General features: G+C 43.8%; 1 protein-coding gene across 1 annotated transcript in view; it reads left to right on the top strand.

Annotated features, from left to right (window-relative positions):
* Positions 1-27188, top strand: part of TMTC2 (transmembrane and tetratricopeptide repeat containing 2) — a 389840-nt gene that overhangs the window by 5521 nt on the left and 357131 nt on the right.

Here is a 27188-nt window from a genome sequence, read left to right as displayed (position 1 = left end):
TCTAAGTTCTTCCCTCCTCTGCATAGCTGTCCTCATTGAGAGCCTCGTTGAAAAAAAGTGGAGAGGCCTGTCCCCGGGAGCTACATACCTTCCTTTTTCCGTGGGATGAAAAAGGCATACTCTTTAGAATAATTACAGGGGTAATTATGCACCACTCTAGAGGTTTCTGTGAGGATTTGATTCGTATGGGCTTTTGAGGAGTAAGGACCACCTTCATCATTCACTGATCGTGAATTCCTGACATAGGCTTCCTGTCAATTTGGTGCATCACACAAACAGCAGCTCTTCACCCTTGTCAGTAAGTAGCACCGCCTGTCTGTCCCTTCCCGCCTGGACTTTACCAAGCCCTTGAAAGTGTTTGAGTCTGGGCGTCTGATGACAGACTTAGAAAAATACGGATAGTTTGCCCTGCGGCAGAATTTCACTTAACATTAACTCTTGTTTATTTTGATTGATACTCGTGCTTTAAAACGTGGATTGGGATTTTCTTGGCTTCTTTCCTGTAACATCTCTGCAGAGGATCCATGGCGGATAGTTTGAAGTGGACTTATTCTTTTTTTTTGTCTTTTTAGGGCAGCACCCATGGCATGTGGAGGTTCCCAGGCTAGGGGTCCAATCAGAGCTACAGCTTTGGGCCTACGCCACAGCCACAGCAATGCCAGATCCGAGGCACGTCTGCAGCCTGCCACAGCTCACGGCAATGCCAGATCCTTAACCCACTGAGTGGGACCAGGCATCGAACCCGCAACCTCTTGGTTCCTAGTCAGATTCGTTTCCGCTGTGCCCGACGGAACTCATGGGCTTATTCTTGGTCTGATGTTTATTAGCACTTTTTTCCTACCTGTGGGAGCTTTAGAATACCTTTCCCAAATGGCTCCTTCCTGATTGTCCAGGTCAGTTGTTGCCTTGGAAGTCGCAGCAGCTGAACTCTCTGAGCTAACTAGATTCGCCTGGACTGGTCATAGGGTTTGAAGACTTTTGCCTCAGAGATTATTTTGGCTGTATTTTCTAGGCAGTTAATTCCAGCAAGATGCAGCACTATCAAATTTCTATTGATCTCTTTTCCTCCTCTGACAGTTTGGCTCTGCAGCTACATTTGTCAGTTTCTCTGGTGTTCAGGGTTTCTTAGAATGAAAAGCACAGATGTTTGTTTCCGTCTCTTAGAAACTTTTGGGGATTACGGTTTTGGGTTCAGCTGTGACCCTTTTTCTTTACAGGTAAATGGGAAAGAATTGAGTAAGCCAATCTACTCAGGAGAAATTGGGAGGAAGTGGCAACACTGACATGATTTGTTTTCAGGATTCTACCTTCAAAGTTGCTATCATGGTTTTCGAGTAATTTCTTTTATTTCAGGGCATTTCAGAAGACACGGTTCATTTTGAGCACCTGGAAATGATTGTTTTAAAGTTGAGATGGAGAGAGATTTTTGACTTGCTGATGTCGACCGTGTTAATTTGGAAGAGATTAGAATTGACCATTCTGACTCCACCCTTGGATTCCATTTTATTGTGGAAATAAATGAAATTACATGTACATTGACTTATTTCAAGGCTGTACACATGCCACATTGCTTGGGGGCAGTGCTACTGTATCCGTGTTAAATGTACCTTAGTATGTGGCAGAGGAGATGCTATTTGCTTATGATAATTTTGTGTGAGCTTTTGTTTCTTGATTTCTTGCTGGCGTTTGTGATATCAGAGTGAGGCGGTGTGGAGAGTGTGGCACAGCATGTAGTTATGGTCAAGGAGGCTGCCTAAATTACGTGATCTGTCAAATGAAACACACATGAGTGCTCTTGGAATAGCAGCTGCGTGGTAGAGGTTGTGACGAATGAAATGTTTCTGTCCCTTTGCCTTTAATGAGAACCCTTTATTTCTGTAGGATTTGTTATAATAAATGTGGAATGATTCCTCTGGAGCCTCACGTGTAGAAAAAAAAAAAAAAAAAGCAAGTTCGCTCTGGGCTTCTGATTATGGTGTAATTAGGCAAAACCATATAAAAGTATGGCCATGGGGTAAAGGAATTGACTGATAGGCGAAACTGAAAAATTCGCAAGTTTTGGTGATGAAAGGGCGTTTTTTCCGCATTGTTATTCCAGAGATGATCGAGTTCCTTAAAAGTAGAAAAAATTCAACTGTCCTAGCCTAGACATTCTCACTTGGCATCATTTCGGGGTATTTTAACTTCAAAGGATGTGTTATTTGCTGAAGAGGGGCGGCGGGGGCCCAGTGTGGCTCTTGACATTCTGAACGGAGCCCAGGACGGCGCCGAGGTTCTTGCAACAGCCGTGTTTCCAGGTTGTTGAAAAATCCAGTGGGGAGAATGGCAACCCCTAGAACCCTGCATGCCTGGAATTCTTTGGGTATTCATTTTAAATGCAGTTCACAAGTTTGCTTTTTACAAAATAAGGTTTTTTTTTTTAATTTTTTAAGAAAGAGGAATAAAGCTAGGGAAATTTTTACAGCTGGGTCTTATTAAGTGTTGTGTTCTTTTTTCAGTTGCTTACAAATATGCGATAGAGACGGAAAGGGTATAGACCATAGCCTTGCGTTTTGTTTTTGCTTTAATCTCTCAGTGGGGGTGTATGTCCATATTTAGGCTATTATTATCAAGCGTGTTATTCTGAACATCTATTATGAATCCAAAATTATTGAACAGCAGATCAGTGCAAAGCACTTGGGGAAAAGTAAACATCTTGTTTTTGTTTGTTTCCAATTTGTTTCACGTCTCCCCTGCCTCTTTTCTAGTATAGATATCTCTTGGACTAAAAACGAGAGTCAGAGAGGTGGGTTTGATCCCTGGCCTTGCTCCGTGGGTTAAGGATCTGGCGTTGCTGTGAGCTGTGGCGTAGGCTGCAGATGTGGCTCAGATGTCGCGTGGCTGTGGCTGTGGCTGTGGCATCAGCTGGCAGGTGCAGCTCTGATTCAACCCATTCACCATACGGAAGTTAGCCAGGGACTTCCATATGTGGTGGGTACAGCCCTAAAAAAAAAGAAAAAAAAAGACTCCATATCAGTAGTCTTAACTCTTTACAGGGTCGATGTTTGTTGAGGTGACATTCCTGCAAATTGTGTCCTCCAGAGGGGGTGCCTTAGGTGGTGCCTGTGGGGATGGCTTTCTCGGGGCTTGACTACAGTTTGAAGGGGACACTTGGCATTGCAGAGCCACTTGGGAGAAGAGGTTCTTGGAGTAGGGCTCGCAGCTGTGATAGTCTCCTGGGAACCATTCTCATTGTTTGTCAACTGTCTTTTATCTGCTTCTGCCCCCCTTGCTTCAGGTTTTTAAGGGTATTGTAAACACGGAACCTGCCGTCTTGGGTTGTAAAGCATGTCTTAAGGGAGAACACGTGGGTCCACATATTTTGTCGAGTGCCCTCCTTTTAGAATCGGGATGCCCTCTCCTCTTCCAAATAATCACCTGCAAGACTGCGCTCCCAAAGCAATTGAAAAGAGCTCATTTGACAAAGCAAGCGGCTGATGACAAATTTTCCGACTCCAAATGTTCAGGAGAAAAGTTCTCCGATGATGAAGAAGTTTAATCAGGCAAAAGGACATTTTTATTTGCAGAAATAGGCCCTTTAGAGGGAGGCAATTATTTATAGCTAATGTGAAAAACTGGTATACCTGAAGTCATTTGGTAAACCGCATTTAAAATAGGAAGGTTGTTGTTATTCCACTGAACAAAAAATGGTGCTGAGTGGTGTCACTGAATTTATATTAAAGCAGGAAGGGTTTACGCGTTAACCCACTCTTGCAGGGCTATGTACTGACTCAACCAAAGAAAATGAATTCGAGATCTGAACAAAAATCCCTTGTAAAGATACCCGTGCCCAGCCTGAAATGAACAACGGTACTTTGCCACAGGTGTCTCTTCTTCTATTGTCGACATCCTGTTAACATGCTCTCTTTAGGTTTGCTTCCTCCGCCTCTATATTTTTAAGAGTCTTTGTACTTTTTCTTTTAAAAACAGGGGTGTTTTTGCTTTCATTCCATGTTAAACAGAAAGTGAAATTTCACCGTTGTAAGACCTTTTGTATGTCATCAACATGAAATAAACCACTTCTGTGAGAAAGTTTTTAGCAGCTCCTTTGAAATGCAGTCCCCATGGGACACTGAGGATGCCTGCGGCAGCCCGGGGACCTTTAGACCTGGTCCCCTCGTAACTACCCCCCCCCCACCTTTATCCTTCTCATGGACAATTACCTTTTTAAAAGCCTTCAAAATGCACTTTTTTCTTTTTCTTTTTGGCTTCTTTAGGGCCTCAACCACAGCATATGGAAGTTCCCAGGGTAGGGGGTCAAATCCCAGCTGCAGCTGCCAGCCTACGCGACAGCCACGCCACGCGAGATCTGAGCCGGGCCTTCCGTCTGTGCCACAGCTCCCAGCAACACTGCATCCCCTACCCACTGAGCTGGGCCAGGGATCCATCCTGAACCATCGTGGAGACCGGTTGGATTCGTTTCCGCTGTGCCGCAACAAGAACTTCTACCAAAAATGCAATTTGAATTCTCAGTTTCCTGAGTCAGATGAATTTCTTTCTACCTCTCCTAAAGGGACACTTTCTGAGCTGGACCTCTTGTTGGGTCTCTTTTCAGCTCTCTGTTGTATGTGTATATATATGTGTAGAAATATATATATATTTATTTCTAGCTCAATGCTTCCCAAACTTCAGTTTACCTACACATCACCTGAGCTTGTTGAGATGCAGCTTCTGCCTGGACTGGGTCTAATAAGCCTCCCGTTTCTGTCATTGCCAGTTGTAATAGTGCTGCAGGTTCATGGAACGTACACTTAGTAGCTCGGTGTGTTTTACACACCTTTGGAAAAGACTGCCTAAATTTCTAGATTAAAAAAGATTTAGGATAATCTTTCATATCTCAGAAGCATATGAGTTTAGCCATTTTATTTAATCTCTCCCTGTTTTGTTTTCATACTTGTTCAATCATGACATCTTTAAATGGATCCTAAGCGTTTAAAATAATGTGTATACTTTGGAAAGGTAGAGAGCCTGCTAAAATCTGGGAGATCTCTATTGAAATAATCTGTCACCATCTTGTCTTGCAATATCATCTTCTCTGTAACATCACTGTGGAGACAGGTGTTGAAATCTGATTTTGACAAAGAATTGATAGGTGGTTGCCTTAGGCTTCTGACTTGAGTAGATACTGATGCCTAGACTGAGTCTGTAGTGAGTGACTTTGGTAGGATGGAAGAGGATGTTACACAGGGAACTGTGGACGTCCCAGTAAGGGACCCTAAGATAGGGAAACCTGTGGAGGTTTGGGAGATGCCTGTAAGGTGATAAGTGCTCAAGAAAGGCACCTGGATGAGGCAGGCTTGGAGTTCCCATCATGGCTCAATGGTGAACGAATCCAACTAGGAACCATGAGGTTGTGGGTTCGATCCCTGGCCTTGCTCAGTGGGTTAAGGATCTGCTGTTGCTGTGTCTGTGGCGTAGGCGGCGGCTGTAGCTCTGATTAGACCCTAGGCTGGGAACCTTTGTTTGCCACAGGTGTGGCCTTAGAAAAGAACAGGAAAAAAAAAAAAAAAAGAATGAGGCAGGCTTGCTTGCCTGGTGGAGGCCTTAGATATGCCTCAGGTCATTGACTGGGGGATGGGGTGAGGCCTGCTTTCAGGTTCAGATCTAGGGCAGGAGTTGAAGGATCACGGTTGTGCAGATTTGAAGAAGCACCGTGACAGTCCTAGTGTGACCTTATAGAGTCAGATACTCTCTAACTGGATACCGAGGAGGAGCTACTGCTCTAAGCAAGAGGAAGAGGTGGTCTTTTCCCACCCCACGCCCCTTGGATGATAAAACTGTAGCCCAGCTAATCCTGCGGGCAGAGCCTCCGAGAGCTTGCCTCTCTCACAAGCGTCCTATTAATAAATCTATTTCTTGCCTGTCACTTTGTGTCTTGCTGAATTCCATCTGTGCGAAGGCATAAAAAACCTCGGTAAGTCCAGACACCGGGTGCGTGGTTCTAACTTAAAAACTGTGGGTTCAAGCCCAAAACTGGGTTCTGGCTGGGTGCAGGGCGTTGGTGCTGTCAGTGTCACCCTGATGAGTCTGTACTTTTGTTGAGCAGTGCCTTGTGAGGTCACTTGGCTTACACTGCACAACGACTGTAGACTTGAGGCAGGCAGCAACATACAGGGGTTTAGGCAGCCGAGAGTAGGAAAGATCCACATTTATTAATGGTATCTGGACACGGGGTGATGCCACAGAGTGAAGGTGTATCTACATGGTGTTACACATGCTTGGGCCCTTATGATTTTTTTTTTTTTTAAACCTAATACAGTAAACCTTAGCCTTTGGGCACTTTGGGGGATTTCTGTATAGGTACCCATCTGAAGTTTGACATTCCTATTTGGTAGAAATCTTTTTAAAGAACTTATTCTCAAGTGAGTTATAATTGCGTCTTGATGTTGAAAATGCTGTCGCCTATTCTGTAGACAGTGTCGTGAATGACGATGGGGCCAGGATAAAAGAGTAGAGTTTTACTAAAAACTGCAAAGACCTGCTGTACAGTAGAGCGTGGCCTCTTCAGTACTGCGTGATAACCTCCATGGGAAAAGAACTCGAAAAGGAATGGACGTGTGCGCAGGTACACCTGATTTGCTTTGGTGTCCCCCTAACACAATTCTGTAAGTCAACTTCAGTAAAATTTATCCAAAAAAAAAAAAAAGAGTAGCAATTTAGTCCTGGACTTAAAACTTTATTAACTAGTGTTTGAGGTACTACGCTCCTAAAACTTGGTCTTACAATTCGTCGGAAAATGCAGATGCTGATAACAGCTGCTGACCCCAGAGTGAGGACCCACTGAAACAGTCTGAAGGATGTTTTCTGTGTGTTTTACGAGCGGCATGATGGCCCTTAGGAGGAGCGGGTGTTGGACCAGAGGGGGGACGACTGGGTTGTCCTCGTTTGTCCCCGCTCCCTCGCTTCTCCCCTGGGAACAGGGCTGTGCTCTCCTCCAGGTCCTGGCTCACTTTTTCACTTGGAGTCAGTAGTTGACACCGCGCCTGCTGTGCCAGCCTCTCTTGCCATCCCTGTGCCCCATCACCGCCTCTGATCTCTGGCCACCCTCGTGTCCCCACAGAAGCGAGGTTTGCTCTTCTCTTTTCTGTTGCTTTTCCTATGTTTCTGGTCTCTGTGCGTGAAGGCTTATTTTGAGTAGACGTTCCTTCTGCTCAGGGTAAAAGGACCAATTACAGGGCATCCAGCGTGAATCGTCTTTGGTCCTCTGGTTCTGCTTGGCAGGGCGTATGGCTACTGGCTTCTCATGATCTCTCTCTTCAGCGTAACGTTTGCTTTTTGGAGCATGTTCAGGTGGAGAGTGGCCCCGGCAGCCTGGTGATTAGGAAGGATATGTGTCCTTCACGGGCGTGTTTGTGTTAATCCGTGGTGTATTGAGAATTTGCACGCAGCATGCTCGGGACATGCACTAGATGGGGACGTGTAATGGCTAAACCTGGTGATACATTTTTTAACAATTAGAAAATGTTTCTTTCATTTAGACCTTTCCAAGCAACAGGGTGGCCAAGTGTAAAAAGACCACAAGAATTTTGGAATCAGATTACTTAGGGATCTAATCGCAGAACTATTACTTGCTAATTGCGTAATTTTGATTTCATTACGAAAACTTTTGGCGTCTGTTCCCTGTTCTGTAGACTGAGGGTAGTAATACCTGCTTGAGAGAATTGTTGGGATAATTTAATGTTTTATAAAGGGTTTGGTACTGTGGTGTCTAGAATACTTATTAAGTATTTCTCTTGATTAATAAATTATTAACTCTAGAGCTGATAGTTTGAGATTACTATATAATAACATCTAAAAATATTGTAGGGTATTTAGGGATTTTTTTTTTCTTTAAAGCCAATCTTTAGGAGTTCCCGTGGTGGCTCAGTGGTTAACGAATCCGACTAGGAACCATGAGGTTGCGGCTTTGATCCCTAGCCTTGCTCAGTGGGTTAAGGATCCAGCGTGGCTGTGAGCTGTGGTGTAGGTTGCAGACACAGCTCGGATCCCGCGTTGCTGTGGTTCTGGTGTAGGCTGGTGGCTACAGGTCCGATTCAACTCCTAGCCTGGGAACCTCCATATGCCATGGGAGCGGCCCAAGAAATGGCAAAAAGACAAAATAAGTAAATACATAAATACGTAAATAAATAAAGCCAGTATTTAAAATTTAAACTTCTTTAGTGCAGAGTTGGTGGCATAGGGGTGAGCATAGCTGCCTTCCAAAATTTAAGTTTATTTCTAGTAACATTTCTCTTGGTATTTCAGATGGATCGAGTGTTTTTTGAAAGGGTTCATTGAACTATATTAAATAACTACTAATTAAAAAATTTAATTTTCATCTTGGGTTATAAGTTTGGAGAAATGACGTTGAAATGTAACCATTTTATACATGCATATGTATGGCACACACACACCACACACACACACACACACATTTTGCCCATAAAATGTTTGTGGTATATACGCAATTAAAAGTACACACAAAACCCAGAACTTGGATGTCTTCCACGTGTGTCAGCACAAGTGACTTTCTTCTTTAGACTAGATGATCCTGTGTATAGAAGTGTATACAAATTATGATTTCTGAGCATCTGATGAGAATCGTTCCACTCCGTGATGTGTATCTTATATTTTTAAGGAAAATCGTTACTTAAGATATTTCTTATTAGTTTTAATATGGAAAAATCTTAATGAAAATACGGAGTTGGTTTTCAGTTATCTTGCGAAATATTATGTTGATTTAAGAGTTAACCCAAACCCCGGGAATGCTTTTCCCATGTCTTTAATTTATAGTGAGTAAAGGTGAATGGAAAACCTCTGTTTGGGGACGCTTCCCTTGGTTCTGGGAAGCTTGTTATCTGTCACTACCTTGCTCCCTCACCAGGACCTGCAGTTCACATTAATTTATTTATGGGTAGTTCTGCATTTAAGAATATCGATCTCAGAGTTCCCATTGTGGCTCAGAGGATTAAGAACCCAACATAGTGCCTGTGAGGATGTGGGTTCGATCCCTGGCCTCGCTCAGTGAGTGAAGGATCCGGCTGTTGCTGCAAGGTGCAGCATAGGTTGCAGATGTGGCTTGGATCCACTGTTGCTGTGGTGGTGGCAGAGGCCTCAGCTGTGGCTCCCATTCGACCCCAATAATAAATTTATTATTTAATTTATTAAATGCCACAGGTGCAGCTGTGCAAAGAGAAAGCGAACAAACAAACAGAATCTCTCTCTCTTTCTTGAGTAAAACAGATCTTTCCGACGGGCGTGTGCACACTGCACACATGGAGTAACAGGCCTAGGGGGACCTGCTGTGTAGCACAGGGGACTCTACCCGCTAGTCTGTAGTCATCTCTCACGGGAAAAGAATCTGAGGAAGAGCAGATATGAGTATACCTGTACCTGAATCACTTTGTCGTACAGCAGGCGTGATCACAATATGGTAAATGAACGTCACTTCGATAACATTTTAAAAAAACGAAAAAAACCTTTCCGACGTTGACGTAACATGTGACACTTACATTCCTTGCTTTGCCTCCCCCGCCCCCAGCAAAAGACATCCTCTCCCCTCCGGGTCCGCGTAAGCTTGGCGCGTGGATGGCGTGTGGACCGTTTCCCACACTGATAACAGTTTTCTTTGAAAGTCAGGGCAGGGCTCTAAGGAATGATTCCCCAGCGTCCCTTTCAGCCTAAAACAAGAGCACCATTTTAGGGTTGAGGGTTTGGGTTCAGCTGCCTAAGAAATACCCTTGAAACTGGCTATCTGGGGGCCACTGCTAATGTTTTCAGTGAAACACTGGCTCTTTTTTTGTGACACATACAGTGGAAAATGAGGCACATTAATAGAGCAAACCATATCGTCAAAGATGGCTTTATCTCTGCCATAATCATCATTTTATGTCTTACGTGTTACCTTCTTCGCAGTTGGAAGGTTTACTCTGTTCCCATTGATAACTAAATGCTCGCAGCAACTGACAAGCCCCTAAAAAGGAGAGCGCTTTCAGTTCTCGTTGGCCAGCAGCCTAGTTTTCTCCAGCGCACATCTGTTCCTTGGAACATTTTTAGAATATTCAGGTGAACATTCACCCAGTACTTTAATAAACCAGATTCTGTTACTGACGGGTTAAAAAAAAATCCATCCGTCATCCTGTTTTAATTTATTAAAGGGAAACGACAAATGGTTTCTGCAGCATGGCTCTCCCCTCTCCAGGATTAATTTCAATTGGTACAAGACACCCGGCATTCAGGACCTTCTTAAACATAGAGTTTTAGGACGGAAGAAAAGAGTGCCCGCTGGATTTTTCCAGGGCGAGGGGTTGGATGGGAAGGACAAGGGGTCTGGTATGAAGGACAAGGTCAAGTATGACGTCCTTGTGGGTGAACTTCGGTAACATTGACAGAAGTTGACTTCAAGAGGGTTTTTGCTCTTTCCTGCTTCTGATACAGTGCTTCCCTTTTATGGTGTCAGAAAGGATCCGTAGGGAGAAATTGGCATGAGCTCTCTTGATGAGGGGAAGACAGAGGCCCTGCCCTGGAAGATGGGCCGTGTGGATGGGAGCCTTTGTGGCCTGAAACTAGAGCAGCCAATGACTGTCAGCTTCTTGAGGTGGAATCAAGACAGATGGTTAGCATGGCCATCGGAATTCATCTGTGTTTGTGAAAAGCAGATCTTTGGGGCTTTACCAAATGCTGGGACATATCTTGATTGCCTGCTGAACTTTGGGTGTCTTTTATGAAGTAGCTTGTTTGCATTTTTTTAAAGGCAGTTATCATCATAAATACTCATATGTTCATCTTTGTATACTTCGAATTTGAATCCTGAGAATTTCTTATTTGGGGGAGGGGTTTGGGTTTATTTTTCAAACTAATGCCTGAAAGAATTAGTAAATTTAGTGTCAAATTGGACAGTTTATTGGTAGGCCACAAACCTTGTCGGTATAAGGTAGACCATAAATGGTATTAAAATTGTTTCTGATACTAAGAATACTCTTAAGTTTAAATTTTCACTTTTATTTCTTTTTGTGTCATAGTTATTTATGAAAACTGGTTGAAAATGAAGTTCAAAGATTTCCTGTAAAACATAAGATATGGTAGGAATGTTATTTACTTTAAACTTTTTCTCTAAGCCCGAATAAAAACTTAAACACAAACCAGAACTTAGCCTGAATGTTTTTTCTTTAAGCGTCATTGGGGATCTTTATAAAAATAGAGTAAATGCTTTGCATGCAGCTTACCTACTGCGTTTGAAGAAAATCTTTTGTGTCTGTCTGTAAGCTATTTGTGTGTTCAGAAAGAGTTTACCAGAATAGACTGAAATTTGTAGAAAGAGGCCACAGTGATACTGTAGCTATAACTTTATTGGAAACTCGAATGTATTCCCTCTCAGTCTTGAGTAAATGAAAGCTAATGAATGATTTCTTTTGTGAAATACTGGTTTTCCTTCCCTTAGAGGAGATTCTTTGTATCTTAAGGATTTTTTTTTTTTTCCCTCAAGAAAATCGCATCCCTTGCTGCTGACTTCTGTTCTGTATCAGCCTTGGTTTGAGAAAAAGGAGGAGATGAATCGAAATTAAGAAAGTGATGAAAATGAAAAGGCTGTAATTTCCTTATACACATGTCAACCGAAAGATTTAAGGATATTCAGTAATAAGCTTGTAAATTGTTTTGTGTATTCTGAGCCCTTACCTCAGAGACCTGAGACAGCTGCTGCGACGAGAAGCGATGGAAAGAAAGAAAAAGTAAGGGTCTGTTTAGCCTGATTTCTGTGAATTAGAGTATGAAAATATGCTAATTCTATTCAGGGCTTGGGAGAAAGATTTGAATGTGGTTTATTTTAAATTCAGGAAATCCGCTTGAATAGACATTGGCCCTTGATTTAAAAGTGTTAAGTCATTCTTATCTAGGAGGGTGCTGTCTCCCAAGAAAGCATCTGTGTGGGACGCATTCAGCTCCTGTCATCCCTGTATTCCTTTTGCAAACATTGGTGACTGCTTAGCTGTGTCAGGAACCATGTGCCCTGGTGGGGACACCAGCCCAGAGGAAGACGCAGTCTGTAATCTCCGGGATCTCAGACTCTTGTGGGGAGACCAAGCCAACAGACAGTTTCTCTCACGGGGAGACATGCTTATGATGCTAAGGGTGTAGCGAAGAGGGGGCGCCTGACCCAGGCGGGCTGGGAGGGTGCCGGAGGCCCTTGAGAGAACGGACTCCTGACTCCTGAAGGTCACATAAGAACTCATTGGGTAGCGAGGACAGAGAGGGAGGGTTATTTGGAAAAAAAAAGCATGCTTGGGAAGAAAAAGACAGGGTGTCCAAGGAGCAGGGCGTAGAGCTAGGACCTGGGGGAGGGGGGGGAGAGACGACAGGCAAGGGGGGTGGGAGGGGCCTTGTGTTCTGTGATGAGGTTTGGAGAACTGTCGGAAGGCTCGTGAAATCCAAAGCAGAGGGACCAGAAGGGTGTCTGTGGCCAGATTGTATGGGCGGCTTCGTGTTCTGGGTGGTGGTGAGGGTTACAGCACGGGAGGGACAGCGGGGCAGGGGACATTCGAGGGCATTAACCAGGGAAAAGGCTGAAAGATGGTGGCCCGCCCTTGCTGCTGAGCTGAGTGTGGAGGGTGGGAGGAGAGAGACTTTGCTCCGGCTTCTGTCGCGAACAGGTGGGTGAAACAGGAAGCGCACCCACCCGCAGGGAAGTGGGCAGGAAAGCTGGTGGAGGGATGGCTGTGCCTGCTTGCCTCAGCGACGGAGGGGAGTGGGGAGCTGGCAGAGCGTGGCTCTGGCAGGGGTGCTTGGGCGTTTGATGTGCCTGCCTGGCTGCGTTGAATTGCTGCCAGATCGGGATAGTCACTGGGCCTTGACTGTGGCGAGCATGTCGCTGCTGATTTTTATAAAAAGAGCTCTTCGTTTGGAGTCCTGAAAGCCCAGTTCAGGAAAGGGACCACCTCTCGCTTGTCTGAACCTAGGAGCCCCAGTGAGGCCACGAGGGCTTCGTTTTTCTCTCCATCCCTTGGTCTGGCCACCTGGGTCCTTGTGGCCAGGATGCCCTCCCTCTCAGCTGTCCCAGAAACGCTCCAGGGGGCCCTTTGGTGATCTTGACTCAGGTTACACGCTCAGGCGTGATGCTGCTGGCCTGGCATTGGAGGGGAAAGGAGACAGGCTTGCCTGTCCCACACCATTCCCCATGCAGGGCAAGAGGACAGGAAAGAGGGACTCTTAGGACGGGAGAAGAGGGGGAGACCACAGGTGTCCATGAAACCCGTGGTGTCCACTCCCGGTCTTTTAATACCTTTGACCATTTGTGTAGTGCTCTTTGGTGCCAACGCAATCGTAAATGCAATCTCAGAAGTCATGTCTCGTTACGAGGTGGCCACAAGTAAAAGGTGCACATTTGTTTGGAGGGGTGTGTGTGTGTGTGTGTGTGTGTGTGTGTGTATTTTGGATTATCATCTAAGTTGAGAGTAGGCTGTACAGCCTGTGGGGCCACATCCACCCTGTAGCCTGTTTTTGCATCTGGCCACATCACATCCGTTTGTGTCCGTGTCCTCTGCAGCTGCCTGCTCTCTCAGTGGCAGAGTTGCGTCCTTCCAGTGGGGACCTGGGGGCTCGCAAAGCCTCAACTGGTTTCTCTGTGGCCTTTAACTGAACAAAGTTTGCCACCCCCTGAGCCACACGGAAACACATACGTTTAAAACTCTTCCAGTGCTGATCTCTTACTGGTCCCTGAGAGCACATCTGGGCATTCTCAGGGGTTCTCTGACATTTGATGGAAAACACGGGTCGAAGATACACGTGTTCGGAGTTGCAACTCAAGGTCCGACTTGCAGATGTAACAGTTTACTGACTTCCTTTTCTCCTGGATGATGCTACAGGGAGCCCTCGCCGGTGGTTTTCTTAGAACTTGGCAAGCATGTGGTCTTTTTGTCTAGAAAAGCAGTGAGTGACTAGAAGGCATGGACACCGCACCCTGCAAGCATTTTTGGGGGTCGTATCTGGTCTCTGGATCCTGAGCGCCTGGGGGGAACAGTGGGTTTTCGGTGCAAAAGCACGTCTTTGTGGGCCTCCCGTCCCTGCCCCACGGCCCCGCGGGAAGCGCCTGCTGCTGCTTCTCCAAGTGGCCGCCTCCGGGATGCTCTTTGAGCTGTTTGTGACCCTGGCCCCCCTGCCTCTGCAGCCACAAGCCTGTGTTTCCCAGCAGTTGTTGCCCAGCTGTCTGCTGCTTTGTTGCGCTGTTTCAGGCTCTGCTTCGTCGCGCTCTCCAAGTGCTTTCTTGACCCCCCCCTGGGTCCGGGCCTGGCTTTAGCTCAGCCCTAAGCAGCTGCTTGGTATTCTTCTGGTATCCATTTATTTGGGGGTTGGCCCAGGGCCCTGATGTTCTGTGATGGAGGTTTTTGACACCTGCAAAGTGACTCTGCATCACTGCTTGGGTGTTGACAACCTCATATGGATGCTTTTTTGTTCTTTGGGCTCCCCAGGAGGCACCCTTGATAAAATGTGCTCAGTAATGCGCTTCTGTGATAGGAGGTTTCTTCTTGCTGGCGAGGAAAAAGGCTGGATGCTTCGGCTTTGAGCTGGATTGCCATCCTCCGTGTCTTTCGGAGTTTCCACTTGTCCGATGATTGTGGTTTGGATGTGGTTGTCCTCGGGTGGAAAAACTTGGTGTCAGCACCCGGATTGCCTCCTGCAGGGTTATGTCTGATTCTTATATTTTTCAGGAATGTGGTTAACTTGTGGGACCAGGAGTGTGTAAGTTGTACAAAATAGTCATACCTGGCTTTTCAAAATTTGTACACCAAAGGTTGGTGTGCAGATTTAAAATAATACGTGGATGACTGCTTGATGACTGGAAAATGCTGCCTTTTGATAGTATTTTCAGTAGGGAATTTTAATTATAACTAATTATGTCCACATCTGAAAATAAACTTTGGGCACCTGGTAAATAAATGGAATATCTTTTGGCCAACATCTCCCGGTTCTGCTTAAAAATAATATCAGAAAACCCTGCTAATTTGATTTGCAATAAGGACATATTAAAGATTTTCAATTCCTAAGCCAGGTAGTAAACAGTTTCTATGAAAGCAGATGTTTAGGGAGAAAGGTTTTGACTTGGAGCTAGTGAAATCAATTTAAAAAATTAAGCTAGAAGAGACATATTAAATCAAACATATATTGTAATATTTATTTACAGGGTATCATAATATTCTGAGTTTGGGCAAGTCCAATCCTAATGTTAAATTTTATGGGGAGACATGAAATATATATGCATGTATACACAGTTCTCTACTTGCCACAAGCCAAAGAAGAAACAATCAATTTACAAACAACACAGAGGAAGTAAATTTGTTGGCAGCCGTTTGAGGCCTGTTGTAATTCTGTACTTTTTTTCACTCTGCAGTTGGTGAATTGCTGAGGTTGCTCTGAGCCAAAGATACGGTGATATGTGAACGTGTCCAGGCAGCCCTTACATTATGTAAGGCTTGGGGGTATTTTGCTATCAGTGAAATACTTTTTGGGAGTAAGAGGAAAATGTGTACTGTTGAAATCACATCCGTAAAATCAGTGTTCCTGTCGAAGTTACCCTCCCCACTCGCATTGCAGACGGAAAGGCTTGGCTTGGCCCTGTGTGATCAGTGGAGACCTAGGTCCCCTCTGGCAGGGGTTCGGGTCGATTCCAGACATCTTACTGGATCCGCGCTATTCACATTGACGGTTTTGCGCTATCGTCAAGGAGCACGTGGCTTCCAACTTGGAGGCCCTGTTTCCTCCCACCACCAAGTTCAAAGTACATTCCACTCTCCCGTTGGGTTGCTCCTCGTTTGATCCAGCTTCTTTTGCTTGGGTGTTTGCTTTTGCAAGGATGCTTCTTTCTCTTCTGGGCGGCCCAGGATTTCTGTCGCATGTCCTTTCCAGCTCATCTATGGTGTACCTAAATCAAGATTTGAACAAATCAGGATCATTCTGGACAGAATACATGAATCATGCACGAAAAAAGAGCCGTGTTTAGAAGTTGTGTGTTTGGATTCTCCAGGGGAATAAGACATGGAGAAAATGGGCTAAAGGTTTCTGTTAATAAGGAGAAGAAGAATCAAGTGTGATGGGTGATCGACTGAGGGGAGTCCTTGAGGTTATTCTTCGCTGTTTGACCCTCTGGCAGCGTTACAGCGGGCACGTCAGGGACTTGTCTGAACCTGGGTTTGCTCATCTCTGAAGAGGATAGTCATTCCTGATCTCACAGGACTGTTATGAGCATGAAATCCAGTTCGGCTTCATACACTCTATTTTCCATGTAATCCATCAGGCAGTAAATTGGTGGAATGGCCTGCGGATGGTGCATCGTGGGTTCGTGGAGGAAATGTCAAAACCCTCAGAACTGCGGCTGCAGAGTGTGGCTGGCGTGTGTCCTCGGCATGGATGGTGGTAGATGGAGACGAGCAAGCTGTCCCGGGGGATGCTCCTTGGCCTGGCGCATCCTGGGGGCAAGAAGAGGTGGTCTGGCTTGATGTCGTGGGGTTCAAAGATGGACCGATGAGTGACACTTCTGTCGTAGTGGTCTGAGGATAGACGCAAGGTCCAGGGAGATGGTGCTGTAACTCCTGGCTCCACATCTTCTGGGGCCGTGAGTCCTTTTGAGAAGAAAGTAAGCTCTGATTTTGCGAGGTGGGTGGAAAGTGGCATCGTACTGGCAGGGGCGAAGCTTTAGAGCTTGAAGCGATATGGGATAGAAATGGTATTTGGAAAAACTTCATAAAGGTATTTAGGCATGGGAGTTCCCTGGTAGCTCAGTGGATTAAAGATCTGGCGTTGTCACTGCTGCGGCTTAGGTTACTGCTGTGGTATGATTTTAATCCTTGGCTCAGGAACTTCTGTATGCTGTGAGTATGGCCAGAAAAAAAAAAAAAAATTTAGGCATGAAGTAGATTTTATATATATATATATATATATATATATTATATATATATATTATATATATTATATATATATATATATTTTTTTTTTTAACCTGTGCCTGAGGCCTGCAGACATTCTGGAGCTAGGGATCGAACCTGTACCACAGCAGCAACCTGAGCTACAACAGTGACAACACAGGATCCTTAACCTGCTGAGCCGCCAGGCACCTTCTATTATATCTTTTTAATAACTAAAGTGTGTGTAAAATATCATAGCAAGTTCTTTGCATATTTCATCTCAGTTAATCCTCTCAACGCAGTAAAGCAGTTGTTATGAACATGGGAACAGACTCTGAAGACACTTGCCTGAAGTCATTGGCTATTAAATGTGGTGAATCAGACTGGAAACCACATATAGTCTGTCTCTGGAGCTCAGGCTCGTGACCTTCTCTATGAAAGCGTCAGAATACATGAGTCCAGGAGATCTGGAGTTGAATCCTGTTTCTTCCCACTAACTGTGTGAGATGGGACAATTTACTCAAAGGAGTATTTATTTTGTTATTACCCCATAATACAATGTACAGAGGGACAGAGAGGTGAATTTGAGTGAATTTTCTTCCCACTAACTGTGTGAGATGGGAGAATTTACTCAAAGGAGTATTTACAGCAGCCTTTCTGTGCATGTGTATCATAGTTCTCTTTGTTCATCTGATGAAAAACCTATGGCTAGCATCCTGAAAATTGGATTAAGTGCATATAACAAAACATATAGAAGCCAGAAAATTGAAATACGTTTATCAAAATACTAAAACCTTAAGTTAGGAAGTTCCCACCATGGCACAGCAGGTTCAGGATCTGGCATTGTCTCTGTGGCAGTCAGGGTTCAACCCCCAGTCTGGCACAGGGGGGGTAAGGATTTGGCATTGCTGCAGCTGTGGCATAGGTTGCAGCTTTGGCTCAGATTTAGTCCTGGCCCAGGAACTTCCATATGCCACGGGTGCAGCTGAAAAAGAAAAAAATAAATAAATCAATAAAACCTTAAGTTATTGTGTTGTTAAATATATCTTTCTCTGTTAATCCATTTAATAACACAGCTGAGCCATGGATCCATTGATTGACATGATGTCAAAGGCATGATGAGTGTAAGTGAGTTTCTGAGAAATTTTCAACTGTACTGTGATAGAAAAACATCTGTGATTCCTCCTGGTGATGAAGTCACTGCCATGGTTTGTAAAAAGCAGTGCTGTTTTTTTAGGACTAGTGAATGCTAAGATGCACTTTTTTTTCCATCCAAGTTCCTGGACTCCTTAAGTTCTCTCTGTGCATTGCAAGATGAGAACCCCTGGTAGGGCAGGAAGACATTTACTGAGATGCTATGACGGAACATTGCAGAAAATAAAGCTCACCAGGAGAATAGAGGGCTCTAAGATTTCTTGGGCTTTCCCCTTTGAAACCCGAAGAGGTTGTCTGGAGGCAGTAGCTTGAAGCCTGGGTGTGAGACATGGAAATTCGTAATGAGAATCCACCATCCACTTCCCGTTAAAACCCCAAAGCTTGTAGTTATCCGCTAAAGGGTCACGTAGGCTAACAGAATGTCGTGATTTTGTTTTGTTTTGGATTTTGATCAGTAATTATATAAATTCAGGGGATTTAGCCCTAAGTAGCTTATATTGGTCAGAAAATCTGTTCGCCTTGACTTTTATTAATAAAACAGAGCAGTGCCTTGTGAAAAGACAGGCACAGCAGCTCTTGGAAAGCCAGGCCTTGGAATGAGTGTGGGTGGAGAAAATACTGGAAACTGCTGATGTGGATAATCTCTAATACCTCTTTTAACTCTGATTCTTTCACCCACATGTCCTGATATTTATGGCGTATTGAAATAAGTCGAGTTTTCCATGGATTCTGATGAAAGAAAAGGAAAAAAAACGAAAACAGATGGAGAACCTGAAAAGTAACTCTTGGTTGATTGACAGGGAATGTGGAGCCTGCTTTAGAAAGGAAATGAAATGTTGTTTCCGGCAGATGGAAGTGTGTAAATTTCCCTTCCACTTCGGAGCTCGCATCACGGGGAGCGGTCGTGTTTCCGAATCGGAAGAACAGAAGGAAAAACTCTACAAGTGTCCTCAGAGGTGGGGGGGAAAGAGAGGGTTCGCCTTGTTTCAAGGCTCGCGCCCCGAAGAAGAGCCTCCGCTCGGAGATGCGGGCCCTGCCCCTTCTTCCTCTGTCTGCCCTGACGTCATTGTCCTCAGGGCGGGCCCTTCACCTTTATCATCCATTCTCCCTCCTGCCTTCCTGTCCTCTCTCTCCTTCCTCTCCTGTTTCCTCTCTCTGCTTCTCCTCCCTCCCGCATGCACCCCCCTCTCTCCTCCATACGTGCCCCGATCCCGCTCTCCGTCAAGGTCAAGTGATGCTGAACTCGGGCTCCAGAAGAGACACTGCATGGAGCTGATGGCACTGGGAGAGCTTCTTTTTGGGTGTGAACCTCATTCTGCTTTGCACAGAGAAGGCACCTCCAAATTCATGCTTGGTGATTCAGTGTCATGACAAAGTGACACTGGAGCTGAGATGTGGGGTAGGCACATGGCAGTCTGGGGCAGGGTGTGTGTGTGTGTGTGAGTGAATTGTCTACTTTCCTTGAAGCTCACATATTGAGAAAACTGCAGGTTGTTCAGAATGACCAGTGCCAAGCATGTATTCACGAGACTGGCCCGAGACGGAAACCCAGAAGTGTGTAGAAGTCAGTTTGGGGTGGGCCTTGGGTGTCTGCTAAGGAGCTAAGCTGAAAGCTAGGGAGGCCCTCGCAGGAGAGAGAGGAAAAATCAGACTTGCATGTTAAGAGAGAATCTGGGCCACACGTCGGATGGATTGGGGGAAAACCCAATCCGATGAAGGCCGAGGGAACAGGTAGGCAGCTTTTGCACTAAAAGAGGGGGAAAAAAATTGAGAGCTGCACCTGCAGCTGCGGGAATGAAGAGAAAGAGGCACATTCAAGAGAGTACAGAGGATTTTAGAACTCGCTGACTGGATGTGATTGTGGGTAAGACAGAGTTGAAGAATTTGTGGAAGTCTTTGATAAGTGACTGGGTATTCAGTGTTCTCTGTCTGAAGGGACCTAGGAGGAGAGCAGTTTTGAGGGGAGAGTGTGTTTTTGGACATGTTGAATTTGAGCCTCTGCTAACATCGAAACTATTGGGGTTACAAGCAAACCGTGGCAGGGTATTAACCATCCGTGTATGGTGCCCTTGGCCTGTGCCAGCCAGGGTTCTAGGCACTTTGCATGGATGATCTCATTTATTGCTTGGAATAGCTCCGTGAGGGGCTGGTACGATTATTATGAGGAAAAGGAGGCAGAGCAACGTTGTGACGTTACATGTTTAGAAAGTGGTAGAATATCGCATGATTCCATTTATGTAAAATGCCCAGAAAAGGCAGATTTCTATAGAAAAGAGAAAATAGATGAGTGGTTTCCTGAGCGTGGGAATGGGATGAGTGCAGATGAACCCCGGGTATCTTCAGGTCGTGAAAATATTCTGACACTGATTTATTCGGATGCCTGCACCACTCCGTGAATTTACCAAAACATCCCTGACGTGCACCCTTGCAACGGTTGCCTGTTATGATATAAAGGAAAACTCAGCGAGGGTGTAAAAGAAGTGTTTGGAGGTGGGATTATTACAGGTATTTTATTTTAGCGGTTGTTTCACTGCGTTGTAATAGAAAAGCTCTCTTACAGGTACCCAGGCATGTCAAGAGTGCTTCAGAGCGGTGCCTTGCAAATTGGACCCGTGCATTAAAAAAAAAGGGTGTTATTGGGTTTTCTTTTTATGCCAGTCTTTCAGCTGTTGCCTGCTTACTGTCTGTGAAGCTGGCTCCTGCTGCCTCTTGTAACGTGGGGTGTCTGATCCCCTTTGCGCAGAGGTGCAAGAGGGCGCTCTGATTCCTCCGTCACTTTCCTCTGTATTCAGGAATTGCGTTGGGGACTAGGAATTTTTTTTTTTTTAAGATAATTAAAGCGTTATTAGAGCTGGCATTCTAAAAGGAGTTATCCAAAGTGACTCAGTGGGACTCTGTTTTCTCTCAGAAAAAGGGAGGATCTTTTTAGGGCTGCTCCTCTGTTTATTGGTCTTTATAGAAAATTCTTCTGTTATGACAGCCCATGAGCAGGGTTCCTTGTGACCCTATTAGCGATGATACCTCTAGAAACTAGATAATGACCACAGAAGCAATTTCTTCCTCCTCTCCTCCACCCTCCTCCTCCCAAATCTTGTCACATTGTCAGCCGAGTTTTATCTTCGTCCATATGAAATAATGTAAACTAAGTTATTCAACATTATGTAAAATTTAACAGAAGAGGCGTTAAAAGATGTTTTGATTCTTTTTATTTGGAAAACAGTGTTTAAATCATTTTTTCCTCTTCTTTTTGGTCAAAGGAATCCAATTTTTTTTTTTTTTTTTTTTGGCTGTGCCCACAGCATGTGAAAATTCCTGGTCCAGGGATAGAACTTTCACCACAGCAGCAACCCAGGTCTCACTACCGTGACAACGCCAGATCCTAACTTACTGAACCACGCCAAATGAACTCCACATTAATCCAATTTTGAATGCTGCGGTCTTTTCTGGCAAATCTTTGGCAAATTTGGTACATCTTTGGGCAAAATGTCACCTTTTTTTTTTTTTTTGCTGCACCCTTGGCACGTGGTAGTTCCCAGGTTGGGGAGAGACAATGCTGGGTCCTTAACCTGTTGTGCCATAGCAGGTACTCTTAAAATGCCAACTTTTTACTACATTTTATTATATAATATGTAAACTTTGTGTTCTAAGGAGCAAGCTTTTGCTTCTAATCATCTGCTCTCATTTGTGCCATCAGAGAATAGCACACATTGTTGGTGGTAGAATTAAAACTGATAACGCTGCTGTTATCAGAATCAGTGGACACTTGTCAAGAGCTGGTGGTGCCTTCGTATTTGGATCATTTTGAATATTTGGTAGATTGTTTCTGTGAGTGCCAGTTAAATGGGGAGGCAGGCACTTGTCAGAGCCTGGACGTATCGCCGAATCTAAGTAGCGTGTCTGTAGGGTGAGCACATTGGTGCCACATGTCACATCATTCATGAAATAGAAAATGATGAGGCTGATACATAAAGCCAAGGCTTAGGTCTTGAACTACCTACGAGCTTTGCCGCTGCTTCTGTACAAGCATTACTCTTTACACGCTTTGTTGAGAGACAGGGAAGGGAACGTATGTATAGAGAAGCTATTATGTATCTGGTCTTGCAACACAAATATCTTCATGTTCAAAGCATCACTCATCTGAGGGCGGAAGGTAAAAGTGTGATTTGGAATGTTGGGCTGTTTGTGTCCGTAAGGAATTTATCACCTCGACCCTGGTATGCCTGAAAGTTGAGGTCCTTTAAATAATTCTGTGATAAAATTCTTCACCACATCATGAACCTGCTCCCAAAACAAATTTATTATCTGCTGCATTTAAGAGGAATAGATGAAGGACATTTTTTATTTCGTGTACTTTAAGAGGCTTATTTGAAACACCTAAATCGAAAACCTAAAAAATCAGCTGTTAACAAAAAAAGGAAACAATTGGAAAATACAAAGCAGGAAATGAACTACGCAAAATACAATCTCCAAGGGACCTCTGCTAATTATCCAGAGGGCATTGGTTCAGGAAATGATTTAGCACTGACAATATCATCAAGCATTTGGTAAATTTTTGAAGTTGTAAACTAGTATTTTGTTTATTCTGAATTGTATTACAAAAAATAGAGAGCAAAGGAAAACAGAACAAAGTGAAGCAAAAAAACAGTTGGTAGCCAACATCTAAAAATTAGGACATTTTACTCCCTGGTTCATATTCACAGCTTTCTTAATTTAAAAAAATATTAGACAGAATTAGACAACAGTGGGCTTATATTCCTGCATGGAACCAATTAGCAGGAGCAAAAGAGTGGCTGCCCCTTATTACCAGTTTTATAGATGAGACAATTTCAGATACACTGTTAGGCAGTATCCCCAAGGAGACAAAACTGCTTGTTGTGGAGTTCAGTTTCAAACTTCAGCTAATCCAATTAACAACCAAAAAAAAGCTTCTCCTCTTTCTTGTTGTAGAGTATTGTGGAGGTTGCAGAACAAAATGGAAATATTCCCTACACGTGGAAATGGTTTAAATCTATGAAATATGAACTTTACCAGTATATCCCAACAGTAAACCTGTAAATCCAGCCTTAATTTGCAGGCTTCAGAGCAGGAAAGTCTGTGCATAATTTACCCATGGTCACAAGTCTACTAAGTGACTGTGCTGGATTCGAACCCTGGTCCGCTGGACACTGGTGCTGGAGTTCTTGGAATGCCATGAAGGTCAAGAGTTGGCCAACAGTCTTAATAGTCAGCCTGAACTCAGAAAGTGTATAATTCTTTTTTGTGTTTTCTCTTGCTTTTTACAGCCACACCTGAGGTATATGGACGTTCCCAGCCTAGAGGGCAAATTGGAGGTGCAGCTGCAGCAACGCAGGATCGAAACCCACTTACACCGGGAGCTTGCTGCAACGCTGGATCCTTAACCCACTGAGCAAGGTCAGGAATCAAACCTGCATCCTCAGGGAGACCATGTCGGATTCCTAACCCATTGAGCCACAGCGGGAACTCCAAGAAAATGCGTAATTCGTAAGTGTACAGTGAACCACGGGGCAGTGCCATTTTGTCTGTCAAGAGTGGTCAAAGCCAGCAATGTCATGTGGTTCAGGGAACACTTCTAAAGTATTTTTGAAATGTTTTTATGTTTATAGAGATTTAATCTTTCGTAGGAAAATGGAAATAGGAAGTTTGGGACCATTTTATTAAGATCCAAATAGGGACCTCCCTGATAGCTCAGTGGGTTAGTATCTGATGCCGTTACTGCTATGGCTCAAGTCATTGCTCTGGCATCGGTTCGATCCCTGACCTGGGAGCTTTTACATGCAGTGGGCTTGCCCCCCCCCCCCCAGAAAGAAGTTGTGGATCCAAATAAACATAGAGGTCTAGGATTTAGACCTGCAGGTATCACATTCATACTCTTATGGGTTCTGGAAAGCTTAACCTGTTGATTATAAATAAGAAATAGTTCTTTTCTAATTTAGCATATATATTCAGAATATTGAGGGCTTACTGCATTTGGAGTAATGTGAACCTTCACTACATTTCAATTATATTTGAAATAAGCCTGAATCATGAAATGCAGTAACAAGATACATAAGCAAAGACTGAAAATAAAGAAACTATCGACTTACGAAGTTTAATAGCTATCTCTCTATTTTATAGGTAGAAGACTTTCAGGAAATATATTTAAAGAATGTATGAAACTGTCATGTAACACAGGTGCAACAACATTGGGTGAATACTTTTTCCCTCTTTTATGCCTAAATTACTCATGTTGTAATTTCCTTTGGGTGTGATAGAGAGAATATGCTTCTGTCTCCTTGAATCATGATGTCATAATGTAGGAGAAAGAACACAGCTTTGGTATCCGGTGCCCCTGGGTCTGTGTTCTGGATCCACAGTGTTTCTGTGTGACTGTGGCAAGTTACGCATATTCTCTTAGACTCTCATTTAACTGCAGAATGGAAAGGACACTATCTGATGTTAAAGTTTGAGAGAAGTCTGTGAGGTTCTTGGCAAGTAATGCATGCTACGTAAATGGTAGATTTTATTATTATTTTTGTTGTTTATGGAAAGATTTTTTAAATAAAATAGTTATGATTAAATTGATTTGAAGTTTGGTGATGAGTTCACCTGATCTCTAAAACTTCATACTTTCTGCTTTTGCCTTTTTGTCTTATTTTTTTTTTTAAAAAAACAGGGACTAATAGCTTTATTGAAGTATACTTCATGTGTCATACAGTTCACCCATTTAAACTGTTCCAATTCAGTGGCTTTTTCATTTACATATATTAATAAAAAAAGTATATATTTAAGGTGTACAATATGATGACTTGATATCCATATACATAGTGAAAAAATTGCTCTAGTCCAGGCCTACTAACATATCTCCTCAGTTACCGTTTTTCCTGTGATGTGTGCACTTGAAATCTGCTCCTTTAGCATCTATCCAGTGTTCAGTACAGTATTAAGTACAGTCATCATGCTGTACGTTTGGTATCTATGCCTCTTTGTCCTACTTTTTTTTTTTTTTTTTTTGTCTTTTTGCTTTTCTAAGGCCCCTCCCGTGGCATGTGGGGGTTCCCAGGCTAGGGACCTAATCAGAGCTGCAGCTGCCAGCCTTCACCACAGCCACAGCCACGCCGGACCTTAACCCACTGAGCAAGGCCAGGGATCGAACTCGAAACCCCATGGTTCCTAGTCGGATTCATTAACCACTGAGCCACGACGGGAACTCCCTGTCCTACTTTTAACTGCAGCTTTGTTCCCTTTTCCCAGCAACACCCCATTTTCTCATCCCAAAGCCCTCTGGCTACCACCATTCTACTTCTGTTTCTGTGGTTCGCTGTTTTTTCTTTTTTTGGCTGTACCTGTGACATGTGGAAATTTCCAGGCCAGCAATAGAACCTGTGCTGCAGCTTGTGTCACAGCTGTGGCAACACTGGATCCTTTAACCTGCTGCACCACCAAGAAACTTCCGATTTTTTAATTTTTACATTCCATGTAAAAGCAAGATTATACCATATCTGTCTTTCTCTAGCTTGTTTTATTAGCCTCATGTTCTCAAGGTCCATCCATGCTGTTGCAAAAGGTAGAGTTTCTTCCTTTCTCATGGCTGAATAATATTTTATCTAGATAGATGTTTTTTTCTTTATCCGTTCATCTGTTGGAGAGCATTTAGGTTGTTTCTGTATCTCGGCTACTGTGAATAAAGCTGTAAGGAACGGGAGTGCAGATATCTCTTTGAGATCTTGGTTTTACATTTCTTGGGTACATACCCAGAAGTGGGTTTTTAATATGTTCTCGGATCTGTGCACCTGTCACTGTAATGATTAGAACACTTGAATAATCATTTCAAAAAAGAAACTCTGTATCCTTTAGCTCTTATCCCCTCTACCCTCAGCTGTTGCCAGTTCGGGACTAGTTACATAAATGGAATTATATAATATGTCATTTTTTTGTGACGAACTTCTTCCACTTAGCAAAATGTTTTCAAGGTTTATCTTTTGGTAGCAGGTGCTAATGCTTCATTCCTTAAGGCCAACTCATCCTTTCAGTGTATGGATTCCATTGCACGTGTCTGCCAAATTGGTTCAGCCATACATCGACTGATGGACGTTTGGGTTGTTTCCACTCTTTGGTTACCGTGAAGGGTGCTGCTATGAATACCCCTTTATAGGTTTTTGTTTGATTACCTATTTTCAGTTCTTTGGGTGTATTCCCAGGAGTGGACTTGCTGGTAGTACAATAACTCTGTGTTTAACCAGTTGAGAAACTGCTCCACTGCTTGCCTAAGTGGTTGCACGGTTTTGCATTCCTGCCCGCGGTCTCTGTGTTCCATTTTCTCCAATCCTAGTCAATTACTTGCTACTATCTGTCTTTTTCATGCCTGTCATGCTGGTGAGTGTAAAATGATTATCCTGTGGGTTTGACTTGCATTTTCTCGATGACTAGTGCTGTTGAGCATCTTTTCATATGTCTCATCATTTAATTATGACTTGCGAATATGGCAGATATGTAATTTTTGTCTTCCTTATCGTGTCCAACTCCTCATGGTTGAGGTAGAGGTTGGAGAAGGAGGAAAGATTTACTTGGATCTAACAAGCTCAGCCAGGGATAATTTAATAAATGTTTCTTACCTCTGCTAGATTTTAGCTTGTAAGTAGATCAGGAAGGGAAAGCAAGAATAGGGCTAATTGCTCATCAGGAGAGGAGTTACAAATATAAGTGGTTCTGATACGCATTTAAATTAGATTACATTTAATGAGAGGTTTTCTAAATGGAGTTAATTTGAAAGGACACACAAGTCATTGGGTTTAATCTGTGTACCTTCCAGTAAAATCACTAAAACCCCCCCTCCCCTCTCCAGTTTCTGGTAAATAAAAATTACTCTTCAGAGGAGCATTTTCCTTGCTCGTTTCCCATGCTTTCTGGGAGTGGCAGCTTCTGGGTGGGTGCACTAGTACCTGCCACCCAGTGAGGCAAAGAGCTCACGCTTGCCCAGTTTCATCTGAACCAGAAAACATGGGCGTTTGGACAAAGGAGCAAGGAAAGTTTCAAACAAAAAGATTTCAACTTGCTCTCACCCTCATAATAGCTTACATTGTGTTTTTGGTATCTGTTTTTTTTCTTTGCTGAATTGCACAAATT

The sequence above is a fragment of the Sus scrofa genome, chromosome 5 (genome assembly GCF_000003025.6).
Source record: "Sus scrofa isolate TJ Tabasco breed Duroc chromosome 5, Sscrofa11.1, whole genome shotgun sequence".
NCBI classification, from domain to species: domain Eukaryota; kingdom Metazoa; phylum Chordata; class Mammalia; order Artiodactyla; family Suidae; genus Sus; species Sus scrofa.
This window is presented reverse-complemented; position numbering and strand designations above follow the sequence as displayed.